The following is a 9,751-nucleotide window of genomic DNA, read 5'->3' on the forward strand; positions in this document are numbered from 1 at the left end:
TAACCAGATCTGTGCAGCTCATCCAGATTGGCCAGGATGTTCATGACAAGGCACTCAGTCACCCTGTAGGATGGGGCCTCCTTGCTCTCAAAGATAAGATGTTTTTAACAGATGCTAATATCCTGCACATGTACCTATCAAGATGAGGCTTCCCATGCTGAAATAGTGTTTTCTTTGTCTTCAAAGGTTGGGGAGAAGGGTACAATTTATTGCCCTCTGAGTTGGCAATTGAGGTGGTTAAAATGCTTTACATAGTTTCTTTATCTAAGAGCATAAATCACTAGAAACGAAACAAGAGAGGAAATCACTAGAAATGAAGCTCCATAAGCAGGATATGTGATCACATTCACACTTTCCAGGCAAGCTAATGGCAGAGAACGCATTAACAAATGACATCCACATGACGACCCAGAGTTTTGCAAATAAAGTTGTATAAAGTAAAACAACACTGGTTTGTACTTATTTTTTCCCCATCGTATGAGAAATCCTCTCATCAAGTGTTATTAATGAATAATGGTTTTTAGAAGAGTTAGAACAACCACCGTGAAAAATCATCTTAAATTGTGAAGAAAGGAGAGACTAGAGATAAATACAAAATGTTGGGAAATTCAGATTGAATGAATGAAGAGATCAAGGGACCAGCTAAAAGACTTACAGAAGTAGACCCAGTCACAAGCTTAAACTCAGGTTGAAAAAGTTCACTTTGGAAATAGAACTGAAAAAGAAGACACATCAACAACATCCAGTGATTTTTAGCTCACTCTTAAAATTAAGCTAATTTTGAATACAGAATACTGGGTATACATCCTTGAGAAATGGAGAGCATGGGCAGTTCTTAATATTGCTATATCTGAAGTCCAAACAATCTGGATGTTTGTACTCCACGTGCTGATGTTGCTACCTTCCTGCCCTATGTCACTGGAACTGTCATGCATCAGCCTATGAATGAATACTTTCCGTGGTTTATTTTATAGTGAAGTTGTCCGTGAGCTAAAAGTTCAATTTTGCAACATGACCATCTTTGTTGTTATCCAGTGATGTTTGTTCACTCATTCAAATGTTATTGCCTGTTTCTATTATCACAAAAATGAGTGGGAAATGAAACAACTAAAAACTTCAAATAATAAAGAGAAGTTTTGGGTCTCATAAAACTTAATGTAAGTTAGACAAAAAAGCAGGTTATTAGGCATGCCAAAAATGGCAAATCTTTAATCTGAATCAAGACATTTATTGAACTTAAGCAGATCAACTGTTGATCAAATGAGAAGGAAATCACCAAAATTACAGAAATTTCAAAGAAAGAAAAATTAAAGAAAGGAGTGAACACTGAATGCAGTGTATAAATGGCTAGATATAATGAGGTATTTCGTAATATACATAGCTCATAGGGCCAGCATCCCTTATAAAATGTAGGCTTTTGCACCATCAATATTTGGATCTGTTTTTAAGAGTGCATCCTGTACTAAAGTAGGAAAAACAGTACTAAGCTAGTCACCATGTTTACGATCAAATATAAAAACAAATATAACGGTATGTATAAATTGACAAGCACAGGGCAAAAGTTCTTTATTTTTATTAACGTTGGCGCTTCCCTCCCGGTGCCCCGACACTGTCATGCACAACCAGAACCATCACAAAGGTATAATAAAATCAGCTCTTGGATCATGGTGCTGCCATAATGTTGAACATGTAACATTAATTTGGTGGCACATGGTGTTTCATAAGTCTTAGGATATTCTATCTTGCCCATTTAGCTCTCCAGGTTACTAACTTTGTACACAGTGTCTAGCCAAACTATAAATTCTTGACTGGCTTCTCCACTGCCCTGAGTGCACACATAGGGACCATCCCAAACACTTCGTGTGCTAAGGAAAGTCAACTAGCATTCATTCATTCCATCTTCCCCCACATTCTTTAGACATTTATCATGTAACTATGATGTGCCAGTCATGCGGATAAAGGTTTAAAATAAGGAATGGTAAATTCACCAATCAGTTGCACAAACATCCAGATCACAAATACAGCTAACATAATATAATAGATGCCATATTAAAGTCATCTGCAAAGTAGACTAGCAATCACAAGAGATATCACTAAGTTTATCAGAGAGAATTAGGAAAAGTTTCAGAGGGTGGGTCTTACTTGAACGTACCTTGGAGGATAAATGGGTATTAAGTTGACTGGACTGAAAAGAGAAGCAAAGATATCTCTGGCAGAGAAAACAGCATACACAGAGGAAGTAAAGACAGGCAATGCATGCTTTTAGGAAGAGAAACCAGATCAAGGTTAGCGGGGCTGGAGGCCAGAGGAAGAGGAGAGCAGAAGAAACAACCCAGAGAAGATGTGCTAGGCTGGTCTTGTGCATCACATTAAAGAGGTTAGGCTTTACGCTGTTAGTCCAATTGTGATCTTAGGTCACCTCCACCAGATTCATTTAGGGATCTGCTCCAATGCAGATGTCTGGCCCTTGCATCTCGGGTGAAGCCCTGAATTCCGCATTTTTAATAAGCACCCCGTGACAATGATGCTTGCAATCTGGAGAGCTGCCAAAGATGTTTAAACAAGGTAAAGACATGATCAGATTTGTATTTTAGAAAGATGCTGTTAGACCAAACAATCACAAGGAAGGTAAATTCACTGCTGCTACGTGAGCATGTGACTTGGGTTTGCAATAGGGAACTTGCCAAACTGCACACTTTCCCATATCCCCCAAGACTTCCTGTATCTGAATCAAAGTGGAGGGGGCCAGGATTTATATTAGGTTGAGCTGTATGAAATTGCCATTTTATGTAGGTCAAAAATGGTCAAATTTTGTCAATTTCTCACAGTTTAATTTAGCGGAAAATAATGAAATATAAACAGAGCTAAATACTTTTCCTTTTTTACTAATTATCAGTGCCATTACTCATTTGATTAACATGCAATAATGGAAGTGGCAGAATTTATGTACCTAAGACAAATGTTTAAAAAAAAAAAAGTTCAAAAGCAACGATTGATGAAGAAAAGCAGCTAATCTAAGGATTGTAGAGACAGAAGGAACCCTGGAGATTATCCAGCTCTTTCCCCACCTCCCTCCCCACAAATTTACATATGATGAAGCTGATGGGAGAAGTAACATGCTGGAGGTTATACTGAATATTTTGTTCAATTCCTCAGTGGTATGTCCTCCTCATTTTAACAGATCTTGAAATCATTATAGCTAAAAAGTATTTGGGATTTAGTTCATGGAGAGCTAGCGTCATGTGATGCCCTCAAATGCTTGGAGTGGGCAGAGGAAGGGGGGACATAAGGCAAACACTCCTGCATTTTAAAAATGAAGCCAACGAACTGAAATAATATGGAACCTAGACCAGAGCTTGAAATGCCATAGATGCTTAATAAATATTTATTGAACGAATGAATGATGGACCTCTAAGAAATAGGTTAAAGGACGTATATTAATATGCGGTGTTTTCTAAGGCGGTATGCAGGGTGTAAAGTGAGTGTAGATTTCCCACCTGCCAACCTGTCCCAACACCCTTTGGCACCCAACCATCACCCCTCCTGTAAAATCCCAGTCCTGCCACATGCACCTTTCTTTCCTCTGGAAGGGTCCTAGCAGAAAGCAATATAAAGATGGTGTGTGAGATCAATCTGGCAACACATCTAGTCCTAGGTGGGACTGGGGCCCACATGAGCACAGCCTCCAAAGCTCATCCCAACACAAATAACAGCTAACACTTAGCTATAACATGGTGGTGATACAATGGTTAATAATTAGCTATATCCTCATCATAGCAATAGCTAATTACCTGCCAGGCTTAGCAGTCCATGGGCATTGACTCATTGAATCCTTTTCACAATTCTAACAATAAGAAGGATTATTATTATCATTCAGATTTTATAGCTGCAGAGAGAGATCAAGTGACTTGCCCCAAACCACACAACTGGAAAGTGGCAGGGTTGAGAGTTGACCTCAGGTTGCCTGGTCCCAGAGCTCACCCTCTGCAAAACTCTTTGATCTCAGAGCTGCAAAACAAAAAATACTCTGTAAGCTGACCCTTTGGAGCAGTCATGTCAGGAAGATGGCACTTCGGTATAAAAAGACTGGATTCTAATCTTCATCCCTAAGGAATGAAGGATCATCTTTAGTTGAGAAGACCATATACAAAGTGAGACCCAGGATATAAAGGAGAAAGGCAAGAAGAATCAGCAAGGAATGTCATTCTCCTCTGCCTAGGAACAGCATGGATTTCACTGCCTAAGAACTTGTTGGCTAATAAAACCCCAAACTTAAACTTTCTCCTAAGAATTTGGGTCCTCCTATGAGGATATTATCTAAAGAAACATCAAATAAATCACGACACTTCATGTACTCAGGGGTACCATCCTTAATTCCAGAAAGAAATATGAAGACAAAAGGTTTCTCTTAAGCCAGGGCTAAAAGCCCTAGATCAAAGTTATTTAAAGGACTAACACAAGATGGATCTTTCCATGTCTTGAAGAATGGCCCCTCCCAACATTCCCTGAGGAGCCTGGCAGTGCAACCAGGAAGAGACCCCATCTGATCTAAATCACCAGGCTGTGATTCTGAAACCCCGAAAGGACGCTGAGAACACAGGAAGAGGCAGCATCCCAAGTCTGTGCACAATGTGAGTATCAAGTACTGGAAAAAGAAAAGTTTGGAAAACAAGTCAAGATCCCAGAGAAGTAAAGCTAGTCTGGAAGAAAGGGTCCTGCTGAAACCGCTTTTTCATTCTCAGTCTGATTCAACTCCCCAAACCTCCCTACATCCAGCTTTGACACCCGTCAACAGAGAACAAACACAGACAAGGCAATGCAAGGGCCGAAATTACGCAAAATAAAACGCGTAAGGGAGGTGTCTCTCCAGGAAAAACACTCCAGGAAGTTCCCATTGGGTCCCATATAACAAGACCAAATGTGAACAGTGACAATAAACCCTTGAGACAACGTAAACAACCCAAGCCTGAGCCCGTCCCGCCCCACCTCATGCTGCCCCCGCGTCTCCCAACCCAAAACAAACCAGCCAGCGTCCGGCCAAGGTCCAACGGCTGCCGAACGGAGTTTGCCCCACTCTTACCCACGTCCCGGGATCCTGAGATTTGCAGCACAACCCTTTCTGACCGGTTTTCACCCCCACGCCAGCCAGCCCAGAAGCAAAATTTGTTCCAACAGCGCAGTTAGCCTCCAAAGTAGCGTCCCAGAAAAGAGCGATACCTGGGGGTCTCCGTTCAGGCTCCAAAGTGGACACGCGGGAAAGGAGGCCGGTCTCGGCGCGTTTCCAGACCCCTAGTTTTGCGCACGGGGAAAGTACTCGCCGCAAACTTGAACAAGGTTTTCCCGGTCTGGCCCGAGATGCTGGAGGAGGAGGGGAGTAACCCGAGCCGGGACTGGGATGCGAGCAGTTGCCGCTGCTGCAGCTGCTGCCGCCGGGGCAGTGACCGCAGGGGGGTGCCGCTTGGCGCCGCGCACTCCCTAGTGCCCCCGGCAGGATCCTACCGGCCCGGCTCCTGAGTCCCGATCGCGGGTCGCCGCTACCCGGAGCGGCTTCCACCGCCCAGGAGTAACCCCAGCAAATAGTCCGGTCGCGAAGTTGGCAGACCGTGGGGTCACCGCAAGAAATGAACCAAGGGGGTAGGAGAGAGAGTGCCCGTCTGCCTTTAGTGAGCGCCCCCGCGCCAAAGTCCCTGGGAGGTGTTCTAGACCCTCTCTAAGGACTTGGGGTACTGGGGACAGCGCCGGGCGGCCCGCTGGATGGACGGCACGTCCCCAGTGGTGCCAGAGAAGGAGCGCAAATGTGGGACGGAGAAGGGGTGGGTGACCTAGGCGTGCCAAAGTGTGCGATGCGGCAACAAAGTGGTTGGGGAGGTGGAGCGAGGAACTCGCGGGGCGGGTGGGGGCGGGGGGGGGGGTAGTGAGGGAGCCTGCTTTTCAGAGGCGGGGCAAAGAGAACTCCTGGGACCCGCAAGAGAATCTTCCCCGGCCCTGGGCCAGGCCTCGCGCGGAGATTTCTTGGGGAAGGGCTCCCTCTGCCGACTAGCCAAGGAGGCCCCGGGAGACAAATCACAGAAAGAATGATGAAAAGGTTTTTCTCCATTTGTGGGTTGGCCAAGAGGTGAATTCTGCAATCTGCTTCTCCAACTGTCCACTTTCTTCTTCCCTACCTAAGAATTTCCAGGCTTCCGAACAACGCAAGGACACAAACCTCAAACTGCTGGACAGTTTATATTCAGGTGGATTCTATCACCTCCCACCACCACCACCCTTCCAAAAAAGCCTTGTGCTCCATACCCACGCCAGATGATCCTCTCTTACCAGGTTTCTCTTGCTTACATGAATATGAACGCTTTCTTTTTGGAGACATCTCAAATGTATATGTGTCTCCAGTCAGTAACAGCGTCTGCAAATAGTCCATACTCAAAATTACGCTTGAGTGAATGAAATGAATAAGCGTAGATCACCCTCCTCCCAGGTCACCCCTGGAAATTCCCAGGGGAAGAGTGCATTTACTTGATTGTTTGTTTTTCAGGCATCATTGCCCCATCTTCTGGTTAACAGCACCTCCATTTTTCCTTTGGGGGACCACTCCTGCCACACTTAGTTCAGTCTGGATGGGAAGGTCTGTCAGAATGGTCCAGCTTTTCCAGGTCCAAGGGCAGGCACCTGACCTAAGCTGGTCCCTTTAGACCTTCTCTGCCAGGAATGTGAACTTTGATCAGAGCAGTGCAAGGACCAATAAATCTAGAGCTGATGGACTAGATGACACGGTTCTAAAGATTGGCCATTAGCTCAAGTCACTTAATCCCCAAAGCTACCCTGCTTTATGTTTTATGAAACCTCATTGCTCCACTGCCTCTCATTTTTTTTAATCAATTATATTCAGATATGATTTACATTCAGTGTGTTGCGCTCATATTAAGTGTATGGTTTGATGAGTTTGGAGAAATGTGTACATGCATGGAACCACTACCCCAATCAAGATAATGAATGATTCCCTAATGCCAGAATGTTCCTTTGCACCCTTTTGAAGTCAGTTTCCCATGCACCACATCATCTCGGCCCCCTGAGCTGCTTTCTGTAACTACATGTTAAATCTGTCTTTTCTAGAGTTTCTAAAATGGAATCACATAATATGTATTTCTTTGTGTCTGGCTTCCTTCACAGAGCATAATGTTTCTGAGATTCATTGATCCTGATTAAATCAGCAGATTGTTTCTGTTTATTGCTGAGCATCATTCCATTGTGTGGCTATACCACAATTTCTTGTCCCATTCACCAAATGTTGATGGACGTTTGCCTTGTTTCAAGTTTAGGCTCATTATGAATAAAGCTGCAAGGAACACTGCTGTGCAAGTCCTCTTGTGGACATATGCTCTTTTCCTTATTTCACAGTATTGGAATTACTGGTTTATACAGTAAGCATATAATTACGTAATAGTTATCCAAAGTAAATGTATCACCTTAGATTCACACTAGCAATGTACGACAGTTGTTTCACATCACAGTTGGTACCGTCGGTCTTTTTATCCTAGGCATTCTCCTGGATATACAGTGGAATCTCATTATGGTTTTAATTTGCAAGTCCCTGATGACTAATGGCGGAGTATTGGTCTGGATTATTATTTTCCCATGATCACTTTGTCTGGCATAAGTTTCATTAATTTTTTTTCCATCTATCTAAGGAATTTGCAATCCTCTCAACAAAGAAACTAGTGCCCTGAAGATCTTCAGCCCAAATCATCACTCCAAAGTCTCCTGCCTACACTGGCATTCCAGGTCCCTTTTTACTACCTCGGCCATAGCTTGTCTGCAGCCTAGAGGTTTCCCGTTGAGTCTCTGCGCCCTCTGCAACTCCCCACCCAGCTTGCTTGTGAGCTAGAGGTTGTCTACTGAGCCTCTGCTCCTTCTCCAGGCCCCTCTGTGGCTCATCTGTGGTCCAGAGAATTCACACCAAGCTATGACTCTCTCTGCATGCTCACACTACCTGTTACTAGTCCCCAGTGTTTTGCCTGCACTCCAGAGGGTTGCTTCCTGATGGCTAAGGGACTTCAGAGCAGCTCGAGCCTAGGCAAACCAGCAAACTTCTTTGCTATACAATATATACTGAACTATACCTTCTCCAATGACGTCTAAACCCTTTCCAGTTTTATCCTTTCTTAAGCACTTTCCTGGCCCTAGAGTCACATGCAGAACTGTCATATCATCCATTGCTTTTCATCAGAGTCAATAATCCTCTATATCAAAATGCCCCTGTTTAACCGACAGTGTGGCTTCTATCTTCGGATCGGACCCAGACTGATGCACTGTCATAAGGCATGACTTTTGGGGTCTCTACTGAAAGACCCCAGATGTTCACTGAAGACTATCCACTCTTCACTCTGCTTATCAGTCCAGCAAGGGCTCTGGGAATTGATCAGCTTTCAGTTTCCTGATTGGTATGTGCCTACTCTTACACAGTTTCATCCCATTCATCATGGTTTATTATTCAGCAATAGAAGGACCCTATGCAAATTTCTGAAAGTCTTCCCTTGTATAAATCTCTCCTCTTTGGTGCACTACCCTCCAAAATCCAGCCATGTCAGCCTCCCTGAATTCCACTGTCTCTCTTGTGCTCCCCTGCACTATAGGCCAGGAAGTAGCTCTAGTCAGAAAGCCATAGTGATTCTGGGGTTCACTGCATTTGCTTACCTTTTCTCAGGGATCACAGTCCTCTGGCCCAGTGTCTGAAAAGAGGTTTTTTTCATGTATCGTGTTTAATTTTTATTTATTTAAAGCTGGAGCATAAGTCCAGGCTAGTTACTCCTTTATAGCCAGAAAAGGGAGTGATTCTTGGGGAAAAAAAATTCCTCCATATGTTTTCTATGTTTTTCCTTTCTATGTTTTTACTTATTTTGCTTGAGTTGGATAGAATTGGTTTTTGCTGCCTTCATCCAAAGACCTTTGAATGATACACATGCAGTACCCAGAATGAACACACAAAGCATTTCAGATCAAGCCTCGAACAACCTGGATTATAGCGAGACTTTTACTAACCTTTATTCTGAACTCTATAGCATTATTAATATAAGGTTTAACAGGCTTTTGTTAGTGGTGGTGGTGGTAACTATACTATTCTGTTAACATAGAATTTATAATCTACTAAAACTCCAATTACTATTCATATTTGCTATTAAGCCTGACTTTTAAAAATATTATTTATACAATTAGTTGGAACTTCCATAGTAATTTTACAAGACTATTCATTTAGTCCTTTGAAATTCCATTTTTATATATGCTGTCAATCTTTAGAATTCAAGATCTTGCTGGAGCTAATTACTGTCCTAGTATGTTAGCTAGCCAGCTCAAAATCACGAAATTTGAAATTTAATCAGCAAACCACAATACCCTTCAGTAAATACTTATTAAACATATGGAAGCAGCTAAAATTCAAAGACATATTCTAACAGAGATGTTATTCTCTTTATATTTATTCTCATCTTGTAGTATGGTCATTCAACCACTTGTAAACACTACAACTCTATTATATCCAGCCCACTTTTTTCATCTGATCCACATGGACTTGATAGGATTTTTTTTCGATTACCTTATAATTGCAGATGTATTCTCACCCCTCTAATTTATTTGTCTGGTAATACTTCCAGTAAAGGAAATCAAGTCAGCCTAGTAGTTCTACCTCTTAGCAGACAAGATTAGCTTGTTATACTCATGACTTCTGGTCTGTAGTGTTCTCAATCATGTCTTTAAATCTATG

General features: G+C 42.8%; 1 protein-coding gene across 2 annotated transcripts in view; it reads right to left on the reverse strand.

Moving 5' to 3' along the window:
• Positions 1-5,834, reverse strand: part of MEGF10 (multiple EGF like domains 10) — a 159,412-nt gene extending 153,578 nt beyond the window's left edge. For both annotated transcript variants that reach the window (XM_078067557.1, XM_078067556.1), the window contains exon 1: positions 5,218-5,834. The gene's annotated coding sequence lies outside the window, so the exon portion shown is untranslated. The remainder of the gene's footprint in view (positions 1-5,217) is intronic.
• Between the last annotated feature and the right edge of the window lie 3,917 nt (positions 5,835-9,751).

This window comes from Halichoerus grypus, chromosome 2 (assembly GCF_964656455.1).
Source record: "Halichoerus grypus chromosome 2, mHalGry1.hap1.1, whole genome shotgun sequence".
Lineage (NCBI taxonomy): Eukaryota > Metazoa > Chordata > Mammalia > Carnivora > Phocidae > Halichoerus > Halichoerus grypus.